Source organism: Hemitrygon akajei, chromosome 7, assembly GCF_048418815.1.
Source record: "Hemitrygon akajei chromosome 7, sHemAka1.3, whole genome shotgun sequence".
Lineage (NCBI taxonomy): Eukaryota > Metazoa > Chordata > Chondrichthyes > Myliobatiformes > Dasyatidae > Hemitrygon > Hemitrygon akajei.
The window spans coordinates 132,329,192-132,355,993 of NC_133130.1; the positions used below are offsets into that span (position 1 = coordinate 132,329,192).

At 48.0% G+C, this 26,802-nt stretch overlaps 1 protein-coding gene across 14 annotated transcripts in view; it reads left to right on the forward strand.

Annotated features, from left to right (window-relative positions):
* rimbp2b (RIMS binding protein 2b) overlaps nt 1-26,802 on the forward strand; it is a 601,236-nt gene that overhangs the window by 19,759 nt on the left and 554,675 nt on the right. For 12 of the 14 annotated variants that reach the window (XM_073051972.1, XM_073051967.1, XM_073051966.1 and 9 more), the window contains exon 2: nt 1,079-1,154. The exons of 1 other annotated variant lie outside the window; for it this stretch is intronic. The gene's annotated coding sequence lies outside the window, so the exon portion shown is untranslated. Of the gene's footprint in view, nt 1-1,078; nt 1,174-26,802 lie in introns of all 14 variants that reach the window. One more of the 14 variants, XM_073051964.1, reaches the window with a different exon arrangement.

Below are 26,802 nucleotides of genomic sequence, written 5' to 3' on the forward strand. Positions count from 1 at the left end.
CTGATTCTGACAAGTACACAGCACAGATCCAGATTCACATTAATATATTAATCCCATGTACATCGAGACACACAGTGAAATGCCTTGTTTGCGTCAATGACCAGCACAACCTAAGGAAGACGCCACTCTTCCAGCGCCAGCATAGCAATCCCACAATGCTAGGGAGAGACAGTGTGCGGGAGGAGCTGGAGGGGAGGGGACTGTGGAAAAGGGAATGGGTGTAATGGTGTAGAGACTGTGTGAGAGGGTGTAATGGGGTAGAGACTGTGAGAGAGAGGGTGTAATGGGGTAAAGACTGTGAGAGGGTGTAATGTTGGGGGTAGAGACTGTGTGAGAGAGGGTGTAATGGTGTAGAGACTGTGAGAGAGGGTGTAATGGTGTAGAGACTGTATGAGAGAGGGTGTAATGGTGTAGAGACTGTGTGAGAGAGGGTGTAATGGTGTAGAGTCTGTGTGAGAGAGGGTGTAATGTTGGGGGTAGAGACTGTGAGAGAGGATGTAATGGTGTAGAGACTGTGTGAGAGAGGGTGTAATGTTGGGGGTAAAGACTGTGTGAGAGAGGGTGTAATGTTGGGGGTAGAGACTGTGAGAGAGAGGGTGTAATGGGGTAGAGACTGTGAGAGGGTGTAATGTTGGGGGTAGAGACTGTGAGAGAGAGGGTATAATGAGGTAGAGACTGTGAGAGGGTGTAATGTTGGGGGTAGAGACTGTGAGAGAGAGGGTGTAATGGGGTAGAGACTGAGAGAGAGGGTGTAATGGGGTAGAGACTGTGAGAGGGTGTAATGTTGGGGGTAGAGACTGTGTGAGAGAGAGGGTGTAATGGGGTAGAGACTGTGAGAGGGTGTAATGTTGGGGGTAGAGACTGTGAGAGAGAGGGTGTAATGGGGTAGAGACTGAGAGAGAGGGTGTAATGGGGTAGAGACTGTGAGAGGGTGTAATGTTGGGGGTAGAGACTGTGTGAAGAAGGATTTAATGTTGAGATTGGAGGCTGTGTACAAGAGGGGATGTAATGTTGGTGGTAGACACTGTGCGGGACGGGCAGTAATCTGGTGTCTAACTTCTGCCCCCTCTATTTGCAGCTAAGGAATGGTCTGCTGCCCTCCGTACGGACGATCCCCCCTCTCTTTGCCCTGACCGGGGAGCTGCAGTGCTGAGGTTAGGGAAACAGAAACCGGTAACTGTGATGAGTACACTTTAATGCTATAATAATGCAGGTTTTATGTTGTATTGGCAATTGCAACAACTAAGGGAAAAACTTTGTTTTACAGTGTGGGGCAGAGAGGGCTGGTGTGTATGAGACAGAGAGAAAAAAGGGTGTGTGCAAGTGAGTGTCAGCGTGTGTAAGAACAAAGATGTGACTGTGTGTGTCTGTGTCTGAAAGAGAGAGAAGGTGTATTTGTGTGAGAGAGAGTGTGTATATGTCTGTGTGTGTGAGAGAGGGAGGGTGTATCTGTCTGTGTGTGTGAGAGAGTGTATCTGTCTCTGTGAGAGACAGAGAGAAGGTGTGTCTGTGTGTGAGAGAGGGTGTATCTGAGAGAGTGTGAGGTGGTGTATCTGTGTGTAAGGGTTTTTCTCTGCATGTTGTGAGAAAGACAGTGTATCTGTCTGTGAGAGAGAGGGTGTATCTGTCTGTGAGAGTGAGAGGGTGTATCTATCCATGTGTGAGAGAGAGAGAGATGGTGTATCTGTCTCTGTGAGAGAGAGGGTGTATCTGTGAGAGAAAGGGTGTATCTGTCTGTTAGAGAGAGAGAGTGTATCTGTCTCTGTAAGAGAGAGGGTGTATCTGTCTGTGTGAGAGAGAGAGAGAGAGAGTGTATCTATCTGTGTGTGAGAGAATGAGAGGGTGTATCTGTCTCTGTGAGAGAGGGTGTATCTATCTGTGTGTGTGAGAGAGGGTGTATCTATTTGTGTGTGAGAGAGAGGGTGTATCTGTCTGTGAGAGAGAGGGTGTATCTATCTGTGAGTGAGAGAGAGGGTGTGTCTGAGAGAGAGAGGGTGTATGGGTGTGTATCTGTCTCTGAGAGAGAGGGTGTATCTGTCTCTGTCAGAGAGAGGGTGTATCTGTCTGAGAGAGAGGGTGTATCTATTTGTGTCTGAGAGAGAGAGGGTGTATCTGTCTGTGAGAGAGAGGGTGTATCTATCTGTCTGTAAGAGAGAGGATCTGTCTGAGAGAGAGAGGGTGTATCTGTCTGAGAGAGAGAGTGTGTATCTATTTGTGTGTGAGAGAGAGGGTGTATCTGGCTCTGAGAGAGAGAGGGTGTATCTGTCTGAGAGAGAGGGTGTATCTATTTGTGTGTGTGAGAGAGAGAGGGTGTATCTGTCTGAGAGAGAGGGTGTATCTGTCTCTGTGCGTGAGAGAGAGGGTGTATCTGTGTGTGTGTGTGTGAGAGAGGGTGTATCTGTCTGAGAGAGAGTGAGGGTGTATCTATCTGTATGTGAGAGAGAGAGGGTGTATCTGTCAGAAAGAGAGAGAGAGGGAGAGAGAGAGAGAGAGAGGGTGTATCTGTCTGTGAGAGAGGGTGTATATCTGTGTGTGAGGGAGAGAGGATGTATCTGTCTCTGTGAGAGAGAGAGAGAGAGAGGGTTTATCTGTCTCTGAGAGAGAGAGGGTGTATCTGTCTGTGAGAGAGAGGGTGTATCTATCCATGTGTGTGAGAGAGAGATGGTGTATCTATCTGTGTGTGTGAGAGAGGATGTATCTGTCTCTGTGAGAGAGAGAGAGAGAGAGAGAGAGAGAGTGTATCTGTCTGTGAGAGAGAGGGTGTATCTATCCATGTGTGAGAGAGAGAGATGGTGTATCTATCTGTGTGTGAGAGAGAGGGTGTATCTGTCTGTGAGAGAGTGGGTGTATCTGTCTCTGTCTGAGAGAGAGAGGGTGTATCTGTCTGTGTGTGTGTGAGAGAGAGAGAGGGTGTATCTATCCATGTGTGAGAGAGAGAGATGGTGTATCTATCTGTGTGAGAGAGAGGGTGTATCTGTCTGTGAGAGAGTGGGTGTATCTGTCTGTGTGTGTGTGTGTGAGAGAGAGAGGGTGTATATGTCTCTGTGAGAGAGGGTGTATCTATCTGTGTGTGTGAGAGAGGGTGTATCTGTCTGAGCGAGTGTGAGGTGGTGTAGCTGTGTGTATGGGTTTTTCTCTGCATGTTGTGAGAAAGACGGTGCATCTGTGTGTGTGAGAGGGTGTATCTGTCTGTGTGTGTGAGAGAGAGGATGTATCTGTCTGAGAGAGTGTGAGGTGCTGTATCTGTCTGTGAGAGAGAGGGTGTATCTATCTGTGTGTGAGAGAGAGGGTGTATCTGTCTCTGTGAGAGAGAGGGTGTATCTATCTGTGTGTGTGAGAGAGTGTATCTGTCTCTGTGTGAGAGAGAGGGTGTATCTGTCTGTGTGTGTGAGAGAGGGAGGGTGTATATGTCTGTGTGTCTGAGAGAGAGAGAGAGAGAGAGAGAGAGGGTGTATCTGTCTCTGTGAGAGAGAGGGTGTGTCTGTCTGAGTGAGAGAGGGTGTATCTGTCTGAGAGAGAGAGGGTGTATGTCTGAGAGAGAGAGGGGGTGTGTTTGTCTGTAAGAGAGAGGGTGTATCTATCTGTAAGAGAGAGAGAGAGGGTGTATCTGTGTGTGTGAGAGAGAGGGTGTATCTGTCTGAGAGAGAGGGTGTATCTGTGTGTGTGAGAGAGAGGGTGTATCTGTATGTGAGAGAGAGGGTGTATCTATCTGTGTGAGAGAGAGGGTGTATCTGTGTGTGTGAGAGAGGGTGTATCTGTCTGAGAGAGAGGATGTATCTGTGTGTGTGTGAGAGAGAGAGGGTGTATCTCAGAGAGAGAGAGAGAGGGTGTATCTGTGTGTGTGTGAGAGAGAGGGTGTATCTGTCTCTGTGAGAGTGAGGGTGTATCTGTGTGTGTGAGAGAGAGGGTGTATTTATCTGTGTGTGTGAGAGAGAGGGTGTATCTGTCTGTGAGAGAGGGTATATCTATCTGTGTGTGTGAGAGAGAGGGTGTATCTGTCTCTGTGAGAGAGGGTGTATATCTGTGTGTGAGGGAGAGAGGGTGTATCTGTATGTGAGAGAGAATGTATCAGTCTCTGTGAGAGAGAGGGTGTATCTGTCTCTGTGTGTGAGAGGGTGTATCTGTCTCTGTGCGTGAGAGAGAGGGTGTATCTGTCTGTGTGTGTGTGAGAGAGAGGGTGTATATGTCTCTGTGAGAGAGGGTGTATCTATCTGTGTGTGTGAGAGAGGGTGTATTTATCTGAGAGAGTGTGAGGTGGTGTATCTGTGTGTATGGGTTTTTCTCTGCATGTTGTGAGAAAGACGGTGCATCTGTGTGTGTGAGAGGGTGTATCTGTGTGTGTGTGTGAGAGAGGGTGTATCTGTCTGAGAGAGAGTGAGGGTGTATCTATCTGTGTGTGAGAGAGAGAGGGTGTATCTGTCAGAGAGAGAGAGAGAGAGAGAGGGAGAGAGAGAGAGAGAGGGTGTATCTGTCTGTGAGAGAGGGTGTATATCTGTGTGTGAGGGAGAGAGGATGTATCTGTCTCTGTGAGAGAGAGAGGGGGTTTATCTGTCTCTGAGAGAGAGAGAGGGTGTATCTGTCTGTGAGAGAGAGGGTATATCTATCCATGTGTGAGAGAGAGAGAGATGGTGTATCTATCTGTGTGTGAGAGAGAGGGTGTATCTGTCTCTGTGAGAGAGAGAGAGAGAGAGAGGGTTTATCTGTCTCTGAGAGAGAGAGAGGGTGTATCTGTCTGTGAGAGAGAGGGTGTATCTATCCATGTGTGAGAGAGAGAGATGGTGTATCTATCTGTGTGTGAGGGAGAGAGGATGTATCTGTCTCTGTGAGAGAGAGAGAGAGGGTTTATCTGTCTCTGAGAGAGAGAGGGTGTATCTGTCTGTGAGAGAGAGGGTGTATCTATCCATGTGTGAGAGAGAGAGATGGTGTATCTATCTGTGTGTGAGAGAGAGGGTGTATCTGTCTCTGTGAGAGAGAGAGAGAGAGAGAGGGTTTATCTGTCTCAGAGAGAGAGAGGGTGTATCTGTCTGTGAGAGAGAGGGTGTATCTATCCATGTGTGAGAGAGAGAGATGGTGTATCTATCTGTGTGTGAGAGAGAGGGTGTATCTGTCTGTGAGAGAGTGGGTGTATCTGTCTCTGTCTGAGAGAGAGAGGGTGTATCTATCTGTGTGTGAGAGAGAGGGTGTATCTGTCTGTGAGAGAGTGGGTGTATCTGTCTGTGTGTGTGTGTGAGAGAGAGAGGGTGTATATGTCTCTGTGAAAGAGGGTGTATCTATCTGTGTGTGAGAGAGTGTGTATCTGTGTGTGTGTGAGAGAGAGAGGGTGTATCTATCTGTGTGTGAGAGAGTGTGTATCTGTCTGTGTGTGTGAGAGAGAGGGTGTATCTATCTGTGTGTGTGAGAGAGAGGGTGTATCTATCTGTGTGTGTGAGAGAGAGGGTGTATCTCAGAGAGAGAGAGAGAGGGTGTATCTGTGTGTGCGTGAGAGAGAGGGTGTATCTGTCTCTGTGAGAGAGAGGGTATATCTATCTGTGTATGTGAGAGAGAGGGTGTATCTGTGTGTGTGTGAGAGAGAGGGTGTATCTGTCTCTGTGAGAGTGAGGGTGTATCTATCTGTGTGTGTGAGAGAGGGTGTATCTGTGTGTGTGAGAGAGAGGGTGTATCTGTCTCTGTGAGAGAGGGTATATCTATCTGTGTGTGTGAGAGAGAGGGTGTATCTGTCTGAGCGAGTGTGAGGTGGTGTAGCTGTGTGTATGGGTTTTTCTCTGCATGTTGTGAGAAAGACGGTGCATCTGTGTGTGTGAGAGGGTGTATCTGTGTGTGTGTGTGTGAGAGAGGGTGTATCTGTCTGAGAGAGAGTGAGGGTGTATCTGTCTGTGTGTGTGAGAGAGAGGATGTATCTGTCTGAGAGAGTGTGAGGTGCTGTATCTGTCTGTGAGAGAGAGGGTGTATCTATCTGTGTGTGTGAGAGAGAGTGGGTGTATCTGTCTCTGTGAGAGAGAGGGTGTATCTATCTGTGTGTGTGAGAGAGAGTGGGTGTATCTGTGTGTGTGAGAGAGAGGGTGTATCTATCTGTGTGTGTGAGAGAGAGGGTGTATCTGTGTGTGTGAGAGAGAGGGTGTATCTATCTGTGTGTGTGAGAGAGAGGGTGTATCTGTCTCTGTGTGTGAGAGAGAGGGTGTATCTGTCTGAGAGAGTGTGAGGTGGTTTATCTGTGTGTATGGGTTTTTCTCTGCATGTTGTGAGAAAGACGGTGCATCTGTGTGTGTGAGAGGGTGTATCTCAGAGAGAGAGGGTGTATCTGTCTCTGTGAGAAATAGCGATTGTCTGTGTCAGTGTGTATACCATTTCTATAGTATAATGTAATTCCAATTAAGTTGAATTTGAAGAGTAATTTAAACTGTTCATGGTCTGTGATGTGGAGCCTGCATTTGTCGGGTAGTCTGGTGAATGGCATTTGATGGGATTGTGGAGCAGCAGAGGGAGACTGCGGGCATTCAGTGATTGTGTCCTTGTCACAGAATTGGCTGGTGCATTTGGAGGCATGTTTGGACAGGACTCTGAGACGTGTACAGACTAGACAGGAGGAATGGCCTGAGCTGTAGGTACGATAATGGAGGTGTGTGGGATCGAGGGGAGTGGGATGTGGTGGTCTCTGGTCAACAGTGGTTAATATGTGAACCCTTATCCTTCAGAACACAGAGCACAATAGAGTACGGCACCGAATTGGGTTCAGAATCATGTTTGTATCGCTGGCATATCTTGTGAAATTTGTTGTTTTATGGCAGCAGTACATTGCAATATATTTTAATAATAAAAATCCTATAAACTTTAATAAGAAATAAACATAAACATATAAATAAGTTGTACGAAAAGAGTGGAAAAGACAGTGAGGTAGTGTTCATGGGTTCACTGTCCATTCAAAAATCTGACGGAGAAGGGGATGAAGCTGTTGCTGAATAATTGTGTAATGCCCTAGGTAAGATTTCTACTGCTGTGCTGTGAGGCATTTTTATTTTAGCAGTTTTCTGTAGAAACAGTATGTCCTGCTAGTAAGAGTGTTTTGGCTTCGGTTAAAGATAGGGAGCCATGCTGTCCAACTTAGTAATGTGGTGTCATCCAGTCGGGGTTGTCCTGGTTCTCTCTGCATGGTGGAGCTTCAGAGAGTACTGGGCTGGAGCAGATTTCTGAAGGACAGTAATCTGGTTTTAGTGGGAGCTGCGGCGCAAGGGAAGTTGCCATAGAATGGCGTTCGAAGGAGAGTCCCCATTGTAAGAAGCGCTCTGTGCATATGAATGTCTCCAAGGAGGAAGGGCCAAATCTCCTGAGAGAGCCAGTTTCACTCAACGTGGTCTTTGTGGGAAATTTGGATGCGGCAGGTGCCTTTGCACAGACCACGGGCCCAGTGCGTGAGGAAAGCGATAGGCTCGACTACTCCAGAAACGAGCTCCAACGTTTATGTGCACATTGTGACTGATTTAACCGTAACGAGTCCTTCTAATCTTCTTTTCTGTTTCTGTAACTCTGTGTTAAAGTTGAACATTTGGTAAATATATTTCTCTTGTAATCTTACGCTGGTGTTCGATCTGTTAATTTTCTGGCAAATGATAACTTTGCTTGGAGCAGTATTTACACAGCATTCGCTACAATCAATGTACCTTAATCAGAACGTCCTAACTTTCCTGTTTGCTTGAACTCCAAATCATACCAAACCTAGACATATATTGCTTGTGGCCTTCTCACTGCTGAGTCACATGGCTCTATTAGCAGAGTTAATTAACGAGCCAGGTTTGTATATGAGCCCTGGTGAAAGGGTCGCAGTTTTACATATGTCTTCAGGCCCCTGTACCACTTCTCACTAGCAATGAGGAGAGCGCATGTCCTGGGTGACGGGGTCCTTAATAGAGCTTTGACCAGCGGCCAATCCAGACATTGGAAGTTTAGGGAGGAGTAGGCTTCAGTCAAGTCCACCGCCCCAGGATAAAATGGCAGGAGCGGTTTGTGGCATTGTAATAGAGCCTTGATCAGTGGCCGATCAGTGTTTGGAATGAATTAGTAAGGGCTAAGTTAAAGGAAGGTGAGGTAAGCTGAGCAGCCGTTATCGCAGTGGACGTGGTCAGAGTGGTGATCTTAGGGCTTTGGCTCGTCAAGGATTCTGGGAAGAGAAAGCAAAGGGGAAAAAAGCTCCTTCCTTACACCTGCTCCACTAGGACAGCAGAGATGCCAGGCAGGATAGTTGAATGCTCCTCTTGTGGGATGTGGGAAGGCAGGGAGACGACTCCAGCTGCAGCTTCCAACACTCCACGTTAAGGAGTTGCAGCTGGAACTGGATGAACTGCAGATCATTCAGGAGGCTGAGGGGGGTGATAGATAGGACATATAGAGAGATGGTTACAACAAAGGTGCAGGACGCAGGGAACTGGGTGACAGTCAGAAAGGGGAAAGGGTTAAGGAGTCAGTGCAGAGTACCCCCGTGGTCATCCCCCTCAACAACAGGTATATCGCTTTAGATACTGTCGGGAGGGGTGGGTGAGGGGGTGACTTAACAGTGGTGGGGTCTCTGGCACTGAGTCTGCCTCTGTGACTCAGAAGGGAAGGGGGAAGAAGAGGCAAGCTGTGGTGATAGGGGATTTGTTAGTTAGGGGAACAGACAGGAGGTTTTGATTGCGAGATGGTATGTAGCCTCCCGGGTGCCAGGGTCCAGAATATCTCAGATTGAGTCGTCAGCGTTCTTAAGTGGGAGGGTGAATAGCCAGAAGTGGGTAGGACGAGTGACATGATTTTGCATTGGGAGTTCGGGGAGCCAGGTGCTAAGTTAAAGGGCGGGACTTCCCAGGGTTGTGATGTCAAGATTGCTACCCGTGTCATGTGCTGATGAGGCCAGAACTAGGAAGATTATACAGTTCAACACTTGGCCAAGCAGTTGGTGAAGGAAGGAAGGTATAAGAAATTTGGATCATTGGACTCTCTTCCAGGGAAGGTGGGACCTGTACAGACGGGATGGTTTGCACCTGAACTGGAGGGGGTCTAATACCCTAGCAGGAAGGTTTGTTAATGCTGCATGGTGGGGTTTAAACTGGAGTTGCAGGGGGATGGGAACCGGAGTACCAGAACAGTTAGTGGAGAGGTTGTGGAGACAGATGTTGGTAAGACCTCAGACAAAGTCAGGAATCAAAAGGTTGAGCATGGTGCGACAAAATTGAGAAAGGTGAACACAGGACTGAAGGTATTGCACCTGAATGCATGCAGTGCACAGAATAAGGTAGATGAACCTTCAGCAAAGCTGCAGATTGGCAGGGATGATGTTGTGGGCATCACTGAGTCATGGCTGAAAGATTGTAGCTGGGAGCTGAATGTCCAAGCACACACATTGTATCGAAAGGACCGGCAGGAAGGCAGAGGGAAGGGCATGGTTCTGTCGGTAAAAAATGAAATCATATCATTAGAAAGAGGTGACGTGGGGTCAGAAGATACTGAATCGTTGTGGATAGAGCTAAGGAACTGCAAGGGTAAAAAGACCCCGATGGGTGTTGTATACAGACCCCCAAACACCTGTAAGGATGCGGTCCACAAATTACAGTTGGAGATAGAAAATGCACGCCAAAAGGGCAATGTTACAGTAGTCATGGGGGAATTCAATATGCAGGTAGACTGGGGAAATCAGGTTGGACATGGATTACAGGACGAGGAACTTCTAGAATGCCTACGAGATGGCTTTTTAGAGTAACGTATAGTTGAGCCCACTAGGGGATCAGCTGTTCCGATTGGGTGTTGTGCAATGATCTGGAATTGATTAAAGAGCTTAAGGTAAAAGAACTCTTAAGGGTTAGGGTGGGTAAAGGGAATTTCAGAGGCATGAGAGAGGAGTTCTCCAGGATTAATTGGAAAAGAACACTGGCAGGGATGATGGCAGAGCAGCAATGGCTGGAATTTCTGGAAGCAATTCGGAAGGCACAGGATATATACATCCCGAAAAGTATTCTAAAGGCAAGATGACACAATCATGGCTGACAAGAGAAGTCAAAGCCAACATAAAAGCCAAAGAGAGGGCAGATAATAGAGCAAAGATTAGTGGGAAGTTAGAGGATTGGGAAGCTTTTAAAAACCAGCAGAAGGCAACTAAAAATCATTAAGAAGGTAAAGATGGAATACAAAAGTAAGCTAGCCAGTAATATTAAAAAGGATACCAGAAGTTTCTTCAGATACATAAAGTGTAAAAGAGAAGTGAGGGTGGATTTTGGACCACCGGAAAATGATGCTGGAGGGGTAGTAATGGGGGACAATGAAATAGTGGACAGACTGCATATGTATTTTGCACCAGTCTTTACTGTTGAAGACACGAGCAGTATGCTGGAAGATCCAGGTGTCAGGGCATGAAGTGTGTGAAGGTTAGACATAACTAGAGAGAAGGTTCTTGGGAAGCTGAAAGGTCTGAAGGCAGATAAGTCTACTGGACCAGGTGGACTACACCCCAGGGTTCTGAAAGAAGTGGCTGAAGAGATCGTGGAGGCATTAGTAATGGTACTATATTCTGGAATGGTTCTGGAAGATTGGAAAATTGCAAATGTCAAGAAGGGGGAGAGATAGGAGTAAGGAAACTATAGGCCAGTTCATCCGACCTCAGTGGCTGGGAAGATGTTGGAGCTGATTATTTAGGATGATAAAATAGGCAGTAGTTACCATGGTCTCCTCGAGGGAAAATCTTGCCTGACAAATCTCTTTGAGAAAGTAACAAGCAGGATAGACAGGAGAATTGGTCGATGTACTTGGATTTTCAGAAGGCCTTTGACAAGGTTCCACACACGAGGCTGCTTAGCAAGCTACAAGCCCGTGGTGTCATAGGAAAGATTCTAGCATGGATAAAGCAGTGGCTGATTAGCAGGAGGCAAAGAGTGGGAATAAAGGGAGCCTTTTCAGTTTGGCTGCTGGAGACTAGTGATCTGTGTTGGGACCAATTCTTTTTACATTATATGTCAATGATTTGGATGATGGGATTGATGGCTTTGTTGCAAAGTTTGCAGATGATATGAAGATAGATGGAGGGGCAGGTAGTTTTGAGGAAGTAGAGCGGCTACATAAGGACTTAGACAAATTAGAAGAATGGGCAAAGAAATGGCAGATGGAGTACAGTGTCAGAAAGTGTATGGCCATACACTTTGGTAGAAGAAATGACAGGGTAGACTATTTTCTAAATGGAGAGCAAATAAAAAACAAACTGAGGTGCAAAGGGACTTGGGAGCCCTTGTGCTGGATTCCCTAAAGGATAATTTGCAGGTTGAGTCTGTGGTGAGGAAGGCAAATGCGATTTTAAGAGGACTAGAATATAAAAGCAAAGATGTAATGTTGAAACTTTATCAAGCACTGGTGAAGCCTCACTTGGAGTGTTTGGGCCCCTTATCATAGAAATAATATGCTGAAATTAGAGAGGGTTCAAAGGAAGTTCATGAAAATGATTCCAGGATTGAATGGCTTGTCATATGAAGAGTGTTTGATGGCTCTGGACCTGTATTCACTGGAATTCAGAAGAATGAGGGATGACTTCATTGAAACCTATCAAACAGCGAAAGGCCTTGATAGAGTGGATGTGGAGAGGATGTTTCCTATGGTGGGAGAGTCTAAGACCAGAGGACACAGCCTCAGAATAGAGGGGCATCCTTATAGAATGGAGATGAGGAGGAATTTCTTTAGCCAGAGAGTGGTGAATCTGTGGAATTTGTTACCACAGGCAGCTGTGGAGGCCAATTTTTGATGTATATTTAAGGCCGAAGTTGATATCTTATTTTGGTTGGGGCATGAAGGGATATGAGGAGAAGGCAGGAGACCGGGGCTGAGAGCAAAGTTGGATCAACCATGATGAAATGACGGAACATATTCGATGGGCCAAATGGCCTAGTTCTGCATTGCCTTTTGAAGGTGTCCTTGATGCTTAGGGGAGGCAGGGCCACGGTGGGGCTGATTCCGTTTACAACTTCCTGCAGCTTTTTCCGATCCTGTGCAGTGGCCCCTCCACATCAGACGGTGATGTGACCAGTCAGCTTGCTCTCCATGGTACATCTGTAGAAAGTTGTACGTGGCTTTGGTGAGTGTAGACTCTTCAGCGCACGATGTTGAGTCAACCTTTCAACCTACACCAAGATCAATCTCATCCCTCCCTCCTAGATAACCCTCCGTTTCCCTCTCATCCGCGTGCCTATCTCCCTAATGTGCCTGCCACTCCTGGCAGTTCATTCCATACAGCCGCCACTCTCAGCTGAAGAGTCCATACCTCTGATATTCCCCCGACATTTTCCCCCAATCACTTTAAAACTGTCCCCTTTGTTCTGTGTTGCCAGTGGGTACTGGCAAGAGGCTGGTGGTGGGGGGGGGGGGGGGTGTGATGTGATCCTGCAGCCGCAGGAAGAACCTGTTGGTACTGGGAGTGCTTTATTATTATTGGTGAAAATCTCGTCTTCCCTGGAGATCTTAAACGTATTTTTTGGATGGTGTTTACTCGGGAAACAGGCGTAGAGTCTTTGGAAGCGAGGCAAAGCAGCAACGAGGTCACAGAACCTGCACAGATTAGGTTTGCTGTCTTGAGGCAAATGCGGGTGGATAAATCCTGAGAGCCTGGCAAGGTCTTCCCTCAGACCCTGTGGGAGGCAAGTGCAGAGATTGCCGGGGCCCTAGCACAGACATTTAAATCATCCTTAGCAACAGGTGAGGTACCAGAAAATTGGAGGATGGCCAATGTTATTCAGCTGTTCAAGAAAGGCTCTAAAAATAAATCAGGAAATTATAGGCCGGTGAGCCTGACATCAGTAGTGGGGAAGTTATTGGCGGGTATTCTAAAGGACTGGATATATGAGTATTTGGGTAGGAAGGGACTGATTAGGGATAGTCAGCATGTCTTTGTGCGTGGTAGGTCGTGACTAACTAATCTTAACCTATCTTACAGAGTATTTCGAGGAAGTTGTCAGGAAAATTGATGAAGGCAAGGCCATGCATGTTGTCTGCATAGACTTTAGCAAGACGTTTGATTAGATCCCGCATGGGAGTTTGATTAAGAAGGTTCAGTTGCTTGGTATTCAAGATGAGTAGTAAATTGGATTAGACATCAGCTTTGTGGGAGAAGCTAGAGAGTGGCAGTATAACCATATAACAATTACAGCACGGAAACAGGCCATCTCAGCCCTTCTAGTCCATGCTGAACGCTTACTCTCACCTAGTCCCACTGACCCGCACTCAGCCCATAACCCTCCATTCCTTTCCTGTCCATATACCTATCCAATTTTACTTTAAATGACAATACCGAAACTGCCTCTACCACTTCTACTGGAAGCTCGTTCCACACAGCTACCACTCTCTGAGTAAAGAAATTCCCCCTTGTGTTACCCTTAAATTTTTGCCCCCTAACTCTCAACTCATGTCCTCTTGTTTGAATCTCCCCTACTCTCAATGGAAAAAGCCTATCCACGTCAACTCTATCTATCCCCCTCATAATTTTAAATATCTCTATCAAGTCCCCCCCTCAACCTTCTATGCTCCAAAGAATAAAGACCTAACTTGTTCAACCTTTCCCTGTAACTTAGGTGCTGAAACCCAGGTAACATTCTAGTAAATCTTCTCTGTACTCTCTCTATTTTTGTTGACATCTTTCCTATAATTCGGTGACCAGAACTGTACACAATACTCCAAATTCGGCCTTACCAATGCCTTGTACAATTTTAACATTACATCCCAACTCCTATACTCAATGCTCTGATTTATAAAGGCCAACATACCAAAAGCTTTCTTCACCACCCTATCCACATGAGAGTCCACCTTCAGGGAACTATGTATCATTATTCCTAGATGACTCTGTTCTACTGCATTCTTCAATGCCCTACCATTTACCATGTATGTCCTATTTGGAATTTTCCTATCAAAATGTAGCACCTCACACTTATCAGCATTAAACTCCATCTGCCTTCGTTCAGCCCACTCTTCTAACTGGCCTAAATCTCTCTGCAAGCTTTGAAAACCTACTAGTAGATGGTTGTCCCTCTGACTGGAGGCCTATGATGGGTGGAGTGCTGCTGGGCCCATTATTGTTTGTCATCTGTATCGATGATCTGGATGATAATGTGGTTAACTAGAGCAGCGAATTTACGGATGGCTCCAAGACCGGGGTGAGTAATGGACAGCAGGGAAGATTATCATGGCTTGCAGAGGGATCTGCATCAGCTGGAAAAAAAATGGCTGATGGAATTTAATGCAGACAAGTGTGAGGTTTTGCCCTTTGGGAGGGCAAACCAGGGTAGGTCGTACACAGTGAACGGTAGGGCACTGTGTAAGTCCGAGATTGGTTGAATCAGAATCGTGTTTCGTATCACTGGCACCTATCATGAAATACGTTGTTTTGTGGCAGCAGTACATTGCCATACATAACAATGATTTTAAAAACCTTTAAAGTACCCGTACGTTAAGAAGTGATGATGACGAGGCCTCTGTTGGTCGGGGTTGACCGCGGGTGTTGCATCCTAGCTGTGTAGACACATGAGCCAGGGCAGTACGATACAAAGAGTAAGCGGTTGCAAGCAGGCTCCCCCTCTCCACACAGCTCATGAACCCAAAGGAACGGCAGACAGTTTGCCACCAGGAGTTGCCAGTCAGCGTTGAACTCAATATAGGCCTGCCTTAGGGACTCCAGCTCCGGATTTCTCCTCAGGGTTTACCCCCAAAGCCCTCCCCGTGAGTGGGGATAACCGTAAGGCAGCAGAGCGTTGAGATCAGTTTTCCTTCTCCTAGATGAGCTGCCAACCACGGCTGACAAACCCCATCTGCCTGAAGTGACTGGTTTTAAGGTGCCAGTAACCCACCTTTGCCATTTCTTTTTTCAGTAGAAATAGTTCCAACGGGCTCAGTAGCTAAGCCACACGTGAAGGCCAGGAGCTGGGCTTGGTTGTCAGAGGCTGTTTGAGGTGCACACCATCGGGAGCATTTAATAGGCAGTGAAAACCTACCCCCATTGCCACCCTTGGCTAAGACAACCTGAAGGAACCATAATAAGAAGTGTGTATAAAAATTTCAATTAAATAATGAGTGCAAAAAGAGAGCCAGAGTAAAGAATAGTGAGGTAGTGTTCATGAATTCATTGTCCATTCAGACATCAGATGGCAGAGGGGAAGCAGCTGTTCCTGACTCATTGAGTGTGTGTCTTCAGGCTCCTGAACCTTCTCTCTGATGGTAGCAATGGGAGGAGGGCATGTCCTGGGGGATAGGGGTCTTTAATGATGGAGGCCGCCTTTCTGAGGCAACACCTTTTGAAGGTGTCCTCCTGTTCATCGGCCACATCTGGCGGTGAGTTTTCTAAATAGCATGCACAAAATGCTGGAGGAACTCAGCAGGTCAGGCAGCGTCTATGGAAATGAATAAACAGTCGACATTTCAGGCTGAGACCCATCATCAGGACTGGAAAGGCAGGGAGAAGAGGCCAGAATAAAAAGGTTGGGAAGAGGGGAAGGAGGACAAGCTAGAAGGTGACAGGTGAGACCAGGTGAGGGGGAAGGAGGGTGGATGGTTGCAGGAGGGAGGGGGTGAAGTAAGAAGCTGGGAGGTGATGGGTGAAAGAGGTAAAGGATTGAAGAAGAAGGAAAAGAGAGGAGAGGAGATTTGACCATGGGAGAAAGGGAAGGAGGACGGGACCCAGAGGGAGGTGATGGGCAGCCGAGGAGAAGAGTTAGAGAGGAATCAGAATGGAAAGACAGAAGGAGAAGTGGGGGTGGGGAGTAAGTACCAGAAGTTTGAGAGTTCAATATTGATGCCATCAGATCGGAGGCTGCCCAGGTGGAATATGTGTTGCTCCTCTAACCTGAGTGTGGCCTCATCTTGGCAGAAAAGGTGCTGAGTGTGGAACGAGCTGCAGTGCAAGTTGTGCATGCAAACTCGATTTCAACGTTTAAGAGAAGTTTGGATAGGTACATGGATGGGAGGGGTATGGAGGGCAGGTTAATGGGAGTAGGCAGTTTAAGTGGTTCAGCATGGACTTGATGGTCCAAAGGGCCTGTTTCTGTGCTGGACTTTTCTATGAAGAGGCCAAGGACCAAAATGTCAGAATGTCCAAATTTCCTTGGACTTCCACATCTGTCAGCGAGTTTCCTGATCAACCACATCTGATGGTGTTTCTTGATGAGCCACATCTGGCAGTGAGTTTCCTGGTTGGTCACATCTGGCGGTGAGCTCCCTGGTCGTCCACATCTGGCAGAGTGTTCCCTGGTCATCCACATCTGGCAGAGTGTTCCCTGGTCGTCCACATCTGGTGGTGTGTTCCCTGGTTGGCCACATCTGGCAGAGTGTTCCCTGGTCATCCACATCTGGCAGTGAGTTTCCTGGTCGGCCACATCTGTCAGTATGTTCCCTGGTCGGCCACATCTGGCGGTGTGTTTTTGGCCAGCCACATCTGGCAGAGTGTTCCCTGGTCGGCCACATCTGTCAGTATGTTCCCTGGTGGTTCACATCTGTCGGTATGTTCCCTGGTCGGCCACATCTGTCGGTATGTTTCCTGGTCGGCCACATCTGTCAGTATGTTCCCTGGTCGGCCACATCTGTCAGTATGTTCCCTGGTCGGCCACATCTGGCGGTGTGTTTTTGGTCAGCCACATCTGGCAGAGTGTTCCCTGGTCGGCCATATCTGTCAGTATGTTCCCTGGTCGTTCACATCTGTCGGTATGTTCCCTGGTCGGCCACATCTGTCGGTATGTTTCCTGGTCGGCCAGATCTGGCGGCAAGCCTCCTGGTCAGCTACAGGGTGTGGTGGGGTTGTGAGGTGCTTCTCGTGGTTTAGTTTTGCCTGGAAGTGTGATCCATGTTATTTATCGCCAGGTTTTGGGTTAAGCTGATTGGTTTGCCCTGGTGTTTGGTTTATTTAACAATTGTTGATGTTGATCTCGCTGCTCCAGACTGCGCTCATTGCTGTAACTGTAATTAAAAATGACGCACTCTTTCTGCAGTTTGCAGCTTTCAGAGTTCCAGCATCGGACACCTGCTCCAGCCCGGAATCAGAATCAGGTTTAATATCACTGGCCAATGCTGTGAAATTTGTTATTTTGTAGCAGCAGTACATTGCAATACATATTAATAAAAACTAAATCACAATAAGAATAAATATTTAAAAAATATAGTAAATAAGTTGTGCAAAAAGAGAGCAAGAAAAAGTAGTGAGATAGTGTTCATGGGTTCAATGTCCATTCAGAAATCAGATGGCGGAGGGGAAGAAGCTGTTCCTGAATCGTCGGGTGTGTGTCTTCAGGCTTCTGTACCTCCTCCCTGATGGCAGCAATGAGAACAGGGCATGTTCTAGGTGATGGGGGTCCTTAATGATGGACGCTGCCCTTTTGAGGCATCGCCTTTTGAAGATGTCCTGGATGCTGGGAGCTGGCTGAGTTTACAACTCTCCGCAGCCTTTTCCGATCCTGTGCAGTGGCCTTCCACGCCACACGTTGACGTTACCAGTTCGAATGCTCGCCATGGTGCATCTGTAGAAATTTGCAAGTGTCTTTGGCGATATACCAAGCCCAGGGTTCGATGCTGACCTCGTGCCCCGTTCGTGCGGTCTGTCTCTGTGCCAATCCCCCCACTCCCCCATCTCTCCCGAGCCCATTACGGTTTAACACTTGTCCTGTTTGCTGGCAAGTTAAATCACACTTCCCTTTCCGCTGGGCCAGAAGGCCTGTTTCTTTGCTGTATGTTTTATGTTAACACGTGACTTGGTCAGATCCCAACCCCTCCCCCCCACCCCCCCCCACCCTGTTCTGCAGACACGTCGATACCAACTGCTTTCTGCCCGGTGCGCTCTGATGCTGCTCCAAAATATCAGCTCCTCTTTAAGAAAAGTCCTACAAGAAGTAGTGGAACAGTCCAGTCCATTCCGGGTAAAACCCTCCCTGCATTTGAGCACATCTACATGGAGCGTTGACACAGGAAAGCAGCATCCATCGTCAGGGACCCCCACCACCCAGGCCATGCTCTCTTCTCACTGCTGCCATCAGGAAGAATGTACAGGAGCCTCGGGACCCACACCACCAGGTTCAGGAGCAGTTATTACCCCTCAACCCTCAGGAAGGAGGTACAGGAGCCTCAGGACCCCACCACCAGGTTCAGGAGCAGTTAATACCCCTCAACCATCAGGAAGGAGGTACAGAAGCCTCAGGACCCCACCACCAGGTTCAGGAGCAGTTATTACCCCTCAACCATCAGGAAGGAGGTACAGGAGCCTCAGGACCCCACCACCAGGTTCCGGAGCAGTTATTACCCCTCAACCATCAGGAAGGAGGTACAGGAGCCTCAGGACTCTCACCACCAAGTTCAGGAGCAGTTATTACCCCTCAACCCTCAGGAAGGAGGTACAGGAGCCTCAGGACCCTGCCACCAGGTTCAGGAGCAGTTATTACCCCTCAACCCTCAGGAAGGAGGTACAGGAGCCTCAGGACTCTCACCACCAAGTTCAGGAGCAGTTATTACCCCTCAGCCATCAGGAAGGAGGTACAGGAGCCTCAGGACTCTCAGTACCAAGTTCAGGAGCAGTTATTACCCCTCAACCCTCAGGAAGGAGGTACAGGAACCTCAGGACCCTCAGTACCAAGTTCAGGAGCAGTTATTACCCCTCAACCCTCAGGAAGGAGGTACAGGAACCTCAGGACCCTACCACCAGGTTCAGGAGCAGTTATTAACCCTCAACCATCAGGAAGGAGGTACAGAAGCCTCAGGACCCCACCACCAGGTTCAGGAGCAGTTATTACCCCTCAGCCATCAGGAAGGAGGTACAGGAGCCTCAGGACTCTCAGTACCAAGTTCAGGAGCAGTTATTACCCCTCAACCCTCAGGAAGGAGGTACAGGAACCTCAGGACCCTACCACCAGGTTCAGGAACAGTTATTACCCCTCAACCCTCAGGAAGGAGGTACAGGAGCCTCAGGACCCCACCACCAGGTTCAGGAGCAGTTATTAACCCTCAACCCTCAGGAAGGAGGTACAGGAGCCTCAGGACCCCACCACCAGGTTCAGGAGCAGTTATTAACCCTCAACCATCAGGAAGGAGGTACAGGAGCCTCAGGACTCTCACCACCAAGTTCAGGAGCAGTTATTACCCCTCAGCCATCAGGAAGGAGGTACAGGAGCCTCAGGACTCTCACCACCAAGTTCAGGAGTAGTTATTACCCCTCAGCCATCAGGAAGGAGGTACAGGAGCCTCGGGACCCCACCACCAGGTTCCGGAGCAGTTATTACCCCACAACCATCAGGAAGGAGGTACAGGAGCCTCAGGACTCTCACCACCAAGTTCAGGAGCAGTTATTACCCCTCAACCCTCAGGAAGGAGGTACAGGAGCCTCAGGACCCCACCACCAGGTTCAGGAGCAGTTGTTACCCCTCAACCCTCAGGAAGGAGGTACAGGAGCCTCAGGACCCCACCACCAGGTTCCGGAGCAGTTATTACCCCTCAACCATCAGGAAGGAGGTACAGGAGCCTCAGGACTCTCACCACCAAGTTCAGGAGCAGTTATTACTCCTCAACCCTCAGGAAGGAGGTACAGGAGCCTCAGGACTCTCACCATCAAGTTCAGGAGCAGTTATTACCCCTCAACCCTCAGCAAGTAGGTACAGGAGCCTCAGGACTCTCACCATCAAGTTCAGGAGCAGTTATTACCCCTCAACCATCAGGCTCTTGAACCAGAGGTGATAACATCACTCAGCTCCACTTGCCCCATCACTGAACTGTTCCCACAACCTATGGACTCAGGTTCAAGGACCCTCCATCTCATGTTCTCAGTATTCATTGCTTATTTATTTTCATTACTATTATCTTGCTTGCTCTTTATTGTTTCTTCATATTTCTGATGAATGCCTGAACCTTCAGTGATGTGCGTGCACTTCGATAATGAATTAACTGTTGAACTTTGAAACTATCAGGCAAACGTTCTGCGGAGCAGTGCAGCTCTATTACAGAGCGCAGGATGAAAGCAGCTCCCCGCTGTGTTCACTAATCACTCTCTCGGCACTCTCCACCCTCTAGCTGCAGTGGCTCATTAGAAGCCCTTTCACTTCATCTGCCTCCCCCGTTCGGTGACACAGCCGGCCGCTGAGTGTCCAGTCTGTGTGGGGGTCCTGCTGGTTCCCTCTCCTGTGAACGTGAGTGAATCCACTCTAAAGATCAGCTTTATATGTCACATTTATTTAGAGATACCGCACAGAACAGCCCCTCCGGCCGCTCACCAGCCCACAGATTTTAACCCTCGCCTAATCACAGGACAAATTAAATGACCAGCTATCCTACTAACCAGTATGTCTTTGGACTGTGGGAGAAAACCAAAGCACCCGGAGAAAACCCAGACATTCCACACGGAGGACGTACAGGGACTCCTTACGGAGGATGCTGGAATTGAACTCTTGACAGCCCGAGCTGTCGGTGCGTTACACTAACCGTGATGTTGCCATGTGTAGCCTAACTAGAGTTTTGTAAAACTGGTTCATCTCCTGTCTCGGGGGCTGTGGGATGCCTCCCACCGCCCCACAAGCACCCGCGTGTTGCCTCGTCCTCTGTGGGATCTTGCTGTGTGTGGGTTGGCAACAGGTTGTCTCTGCTTCCTCGGTGGGTCACGGCCGGCACTGAGACCCTGAGATGTGCCGGGGTTGTGTAAGGTGCCATAGGAAGGCAGATAACCATCTGTCTCTCCAGCCTGTCCTACTGGGTCTCATGGTTTTGTGGGGGGGGGGTGGTAAAAGATCCCCCCCCACCTGCCTGCGTATGCACAGTAACACACACACGCAAGGTACAAACACACATGGCTGTGTAATGTGAGCTTCAAGATTATTTAATGTCATTTCCAGTACACACGTGTAAAGGAGAACAAAATAATTGTTACTCCAGATCCAATGCAGCACAAAAACAATCGCAATAAGATAAAGAACACAATAATAATGATAAAAACACAATAAATGTAAATACTTAAGACCGCTTGTATACATAGATTGATTGTATGTCCATAAAGTGACGCTCGGCACAGGAGTGTCTGTACATAAGGTGACTGACAGGAAATGATAACGTAGTGGTGGTTGGGGTGTGGAGGGGTGGGTTAGTGGGTGGAGGTGTTGATCAGCCTCACTGCCTGGGGAAAGTCACTGTTTTTGAGTCTGGTGGCCCTGGTGCTGATGCGACGTAGCCTCCTCCCTGATGGGAACAGTCCGTGAGCAGGACGTACTGAGAGAATCTGCACGTTACACTGATGGCCGTGTGCTGTGAGTTCAGAGGGAACAGGCATCCGCTGCTCTCTGCTCTAGACAAAATATCACAGAATTATTGATCTATTTTTAATCAGTGTGTGATTATCTCGGGTCGTGGAAGAGAATTGGAACAGCTGGTAAACATCGCGTTGAATAAAGTGCTTTATGTCATGGAACAGCTTGTTAGCAGAGTTTCTAAAATTGGTTACCTGATCTCATTTCCCAATAAAGAGAAGACGTTGGGATTGACTGGTTAAATGTTTAGGGTTTAATCTGCCAAGAAAACGTTGGGATTACAGGGATAAAGGCTCGTTAAATGTTTAGGGTTTAATCTGCCACCCTGTTTGTGTTCTCCTTACCCTGAAGTGGAGCTCATCACTCCCAGTATTGTTCACATCCCTGTTACACACACAATGCTGCAGGAACTCAGAAGGTCAGGCAGCATCTAGGGAGAAGAATAAACAGTCAACGTTTTGGGCCGAGACCCTCCGGCAGGACCGGAAAGAAAGAGGAGAAATCAGAGTAAAAGAAGGTGGGGAGGGTAGGAAGAAGTTCAGGTGGTGGATGACAGGTGAAACGGTGAGAGGTGAAATAAAGAGCTGGGAAGTTGATTGGTGAAAGAGATAAAAGGCTGGAGAAGGGGGAATCTGATAGGAGAGGGTAAAAGACCATGGTTGAAAGGGAAGTGGGAGGTGATGGACAGGTAAGGACATAATGTGTGAGCGAGAGTAATGGGAATGGTGAGGGGAGGGGGAATTACCATTGATGTTCATGCCATCAGATTGGAGTGTACTCAGATGGAATAGAAGGTGTTGTTCCTGCACGAGTGTGGCCCGAAACGTTGGCTGTCCACGGATGCTGCCTGACCTGCTGAGCTGCGGCAGCATTCTGCCTGAACCGCTTTAATGTCTCTGCGCCTGTTCCGAGACACTCCGTTGGTCGGGGTTGAGCATGGATTTTGCATCCGGCTGTTCACGGCGTACCTGAGCCTGTGCAGTACAGTGCGGAGAGCGAGCTGTTGCCCATGTAGCAGGCTTCTCCTCTCCACGCAGCTGATGGGCCCAAAGAAACAGCGAAGCTGATGCAGTTCGGCACCAGCAGCGTCGCAGGAGTTGCCAGTCAGCGTTGAGCTCAGTGTGGGACTGCGTTAAGGACCCCAGCTCCGGATTTCTCCTCAGGGGTAAACTCTGAAACCTGCACCATGAGTGGGTATAGCACGAGGCAGCAGGGGTTTGAGGTCAGAGTTTCCCTTCTCCCAAATGAGCTGCCAACCACGGCTGGCGAGTCCCATCTGCCTGAAGCGACCGGTTTTAAGGTGCCAGTAACCCACCTTTTCCCTTCTCCTGTCAGTAGAAACAGTTCCGCCAGGCTTGGTAGCTAAGCCAAACATGAAGGCCGGGAGCCGGACTCGGTGGTCAGAGACTATTTGAGACACTGGGAGCATTTGATAGGTAGTGGGAGCTTATCTCCACTACCTCCCTGGCTATGACAACCCTAAGGAACATCTGGGCCTGTACTCACTGGAATTCAGAAAAACAAGGATGGATCTCATTGAAAACTGTCGAATATTGAAAGGCCTCATGGATGTGGAGAGAATGTTTACTAGGACCAGAGGACACAGCCTCAGAATAGAGGGACGTCCATTTAGAACAGAGGTGAGGAGGAATTCCTTCAGCTAGAGGGTGGTGAATCTGTGGAGCCGAGTCATTGGGTCTACTTAAAGCAAAGATTGATAGGTTGAGAGAAGGCTGGAGAGTAGGGTTGAGAGGGAAAATAAGTTGCCCACAACCGAATGGCAGAGCAGTCTTGATGGGCAGAATGGCCTAATTCTCCTCCTGTGTCATATGGTCTTGTGATCTTGTTGTTGTCAATAACGAAGCGGGCTTGTCCCTGAGGAAGGCACTGAGCTTGTGAGTCTCTGCGTCTGCCAGCACGAGGTGGTGGCGGGGGAGCGCTGTCATAGTGACAGCTGATCGTGCAGCATCCCACAACGCAGGAACACCCGAACAGGGCAGGAGCGATGGGGAGAACGGTGTACGCACAGATCGTTATAAAGATGAGATTTACCTCTGTTAAACGTCAGCTTTATTTGTGTCGAAACACGCAGCAAACTGCGTGATTGGCGTGGACAGTCTGAGGATGTCTCGGGGAGCAGCCCGCGTGTGTCTGTCCCCGTGCTCAGGGTGCCCACAGCTCACTAACCCATCTGTCTTTGGAATATGGGAGGAAACCCACATAGTCACAGGGAGAACGGACCGACACCTTACAGACAGCATCACACCCTTCCCTGACTACGTCACCGTCACCGGGTCTAAACCCTGTGCCCCCTCCCGCCAGCCAGCTTCACCAGACGCACTGCAGTTGTAGAAAAGGCAACTCAGCCCCTGAGACGTGAACAGCAACAGTGATTCCCTGGAAGTGCCGGAGAGGTCTCCAGGGTCAGAATCATTATCACTGACATATGATGTGAAATGTGTTGTCCAAGACATTAAACATTTACTAGAGTTACAATAAGATCTTAATAAGGACTTGAATGCTATTAACTCTTACGAAGTGAGACCGAGCGACGTAGGTGAGAGCAGGGCCTCGCTCCCAGATGAGCTCAATGCCTCCGTTGCTCACTTTGACTGGAGGAGCCATCACAAACGCCCACAGACCCCGATAATCTCTGAGAGCATCCCTCAGGAGGGTGAACCCTCGGAAAGCACCTGGTCTGGATGGGAAACCTGGACAAGTATTAAAAACTTGTGCTAATCAACTGGCTAGAGTGTTCACTGAGATCTTTAACCTCTCAATTTGGCCGTCTGAGGTACTCACCTGCTTCAAGCAGGCTTCACTTGTACCGGTGCCCAAGAAAAACGTGGTAACCTGCCTCAATAACTATCATCCGGTAGCACTTGCATCCACAGTGATGAAGTTTTGAGAGGTTGGTGATGAATCATCAACTCCTGCCTGAGGAGTGACTTGGATCCATTCCAGTTTGCCTACCAGCACAACAGGTCCACAGCAGATGCCATTTCATTGACTCTTCACTCAACCCTGGAACATCTGGACAGTAAAGGTGCATACATCAGGATGCTCTTTATCAACTACAGCTCAGTATTCAATACTATCATCCCCTCAAAACTAGGAGTTTGCAAAGATTTGGCAAGACATCTAAAACTGACAAACTTCTATAGAGGTGTAGTGGCGAGTATGTCACAGCCTAGTATGGAAACGCCAATGCCCTTGAATGGAAAATCCTACAAAAATTAGTGAATATGGTCCAGTCCATCATGAGTAAAGCCCTCTCCACCACTGGGCACATCTACATGATATGCTGTTCTGGGAAAGCAGCATCCATCATCAGGGACCCACATCATCCAGGACACGCTCTCTTCTCTCTGCTGCCATCAGGAAGGAGATACAGGAGCCTCAGGATTTACACCTTCAGTTTCAGGAGCAGTTATTACCCCTCAGCCATCAGGCTCTTGAACCAGAGTGCATAACTTCACTTGCCCCATCAATGAAATGTTCCCTCGTGTTCTCGATATTAATTGTTTATTTATTATTTATTTCTTTTTGTGTTTGCACAGTTTGTAGACTTTTGCACACTGGTTGAACATCTAAGTTGGCACAGTCTTTCCAGGGTTACCGGAGGGTTCTGTTCCTGGTCATGGGCTGAAATCAGAGTTCTGTTTCTGTACTAACCCACAGTGTTTCACTTTAGGTACGTTTCCTCTGGTTCTTTCATTCAGCAAATAATTATCAGAATCAGGTTTCATATCACTGGCCTATGTTGTGAAATTTGTTGTCTTTGCGGCAGCGGTCCAATGCAATACGTAGTAGTAGAGAACAAAAACGGAATTATATAGATCATCGAACTTGTTTTACCACAGCAGTACAGTGCAATATGAAATGAGTATAAAATACAATATGAAATGTGTATTAAAAATTAGATTAAGTAAGTAGTGAGGTAGTGTCTCCTGTTACCATCAGGAAGGAGGTACAGAAGCCTGAAGACACACACTCAACGATTTAGCAACAGCTTCTTCCCCTCTGCCATCTGATTTCTGAATGGACAATGAGCCCATGAACACCACCTCACTACTTTTTCTTTGCACTACTTATTTAATTTAACTGTTTAATATATAGTATGTACTTACTGTAATGGATGTTTTTTCTGTTGTTATGTATTGCATTCTATTGCTGCCGCAAGGATAACAAATTTCACAATGTATGCTGGTGATATTAAACCTGAATTCTGATTCTGACCTGGTGTGTGTTTGTGTGGGGAGTGGCTGCTTTGTATCTCAGTAAGTTTTTGTCAGGTGCTGACAGGAGCTGGGGCTGTCCGTAGATTAACACGACCCCATCTCGGACAGGTTTCTCTCAGTGTCCTAACCACTCGGAGTTCCGGGCACGGAGCGCCATGGCAGCGACACTCGGCAGAGCATTTCTGGCGATGAATAAGCCTTACACAGAGCTGTTACAGAGGCTCAGTTCTCCAGGGGTCCTGCAGACCCAGAGTGCCGACTAATTACTCTCAGTAAGCAGACCTTCTGCCACCAATCATCACACTGGCACTTGATCCAATTAACAATTTCCTTCATTCCTGGAGCTTTCATCCGTTAACTGATCTTTGATGAGAGATGTTGTCACATATTCCCTCAAAGTCCCGATGCCAGCAAGCACTGGCTCTCTCTTCTATCGCTAATAGAAGCCTGATCAGCACCTCCACCCACTAACCCCACCACTACATTATCATTTCCGTACGCCATGTCAGTCACCTTGTGTGGAGCCTGGCACCACTTTATGGACAGACCATCAGTCTGTGTCTATCACCATTTCAAAGTACATTTATTATCAAAGTTTGTGTAAATTATACATGTTTGAGATTCGTCTCCTAACAGGCAACCACAAAACAAGAAACATGAAAGAACCCATTAAAAAAAACTACACCCAGTGTGCAGAGAGGAAAAAAAAACACAAATCATGCAAACAGTAAAAGCAGGCAACAGCATTCCGAGGGAAAGTGAGACCGTAGACACAAAGCCTGGAGCAGCCAGAGCAGGCCCACGACCTCAGCCTCAATGCTGCTGACAGTGGAGAAAGACGTCGCGGAGCAGCGCACAGAACCAACCTTCGCCTCTGGTCTCAACACTCTGCCTTTTCAATCCATCCAGCCCGGTGTTTGCATCATGCAAACACTGGGCCGTCCCTCACACTGGGACCAATCAGTACGTTCTGGGACCAGACCCCCGCCTAACGTCACTTTGTGGACAGACCGTCAATCTCTGCATATCACCTTACGTGGAGCCGAAAGTCACTTTTGATTAAGGGTGACCTAATTGAAAACTCTCGAATGTTGAAAGACCTTGGTAGAGTGGATGTGGAGAGGATGTTTTCAATGATTGGAGAGTCTAGGAGCAAAGGACACAGCCTCAGAATAGAGGGATGTCCATTTAGAATGAAGATGGGGAAGAATTTCTTTAGCCAGAGGTTGGTGAATCTGTGGAATTTGTTGCCACAGGCGGCTGTGGAGGCCAAGTCTGAGTATATTAAAGGCAGAAGTTGATAGATTCTTGATTAG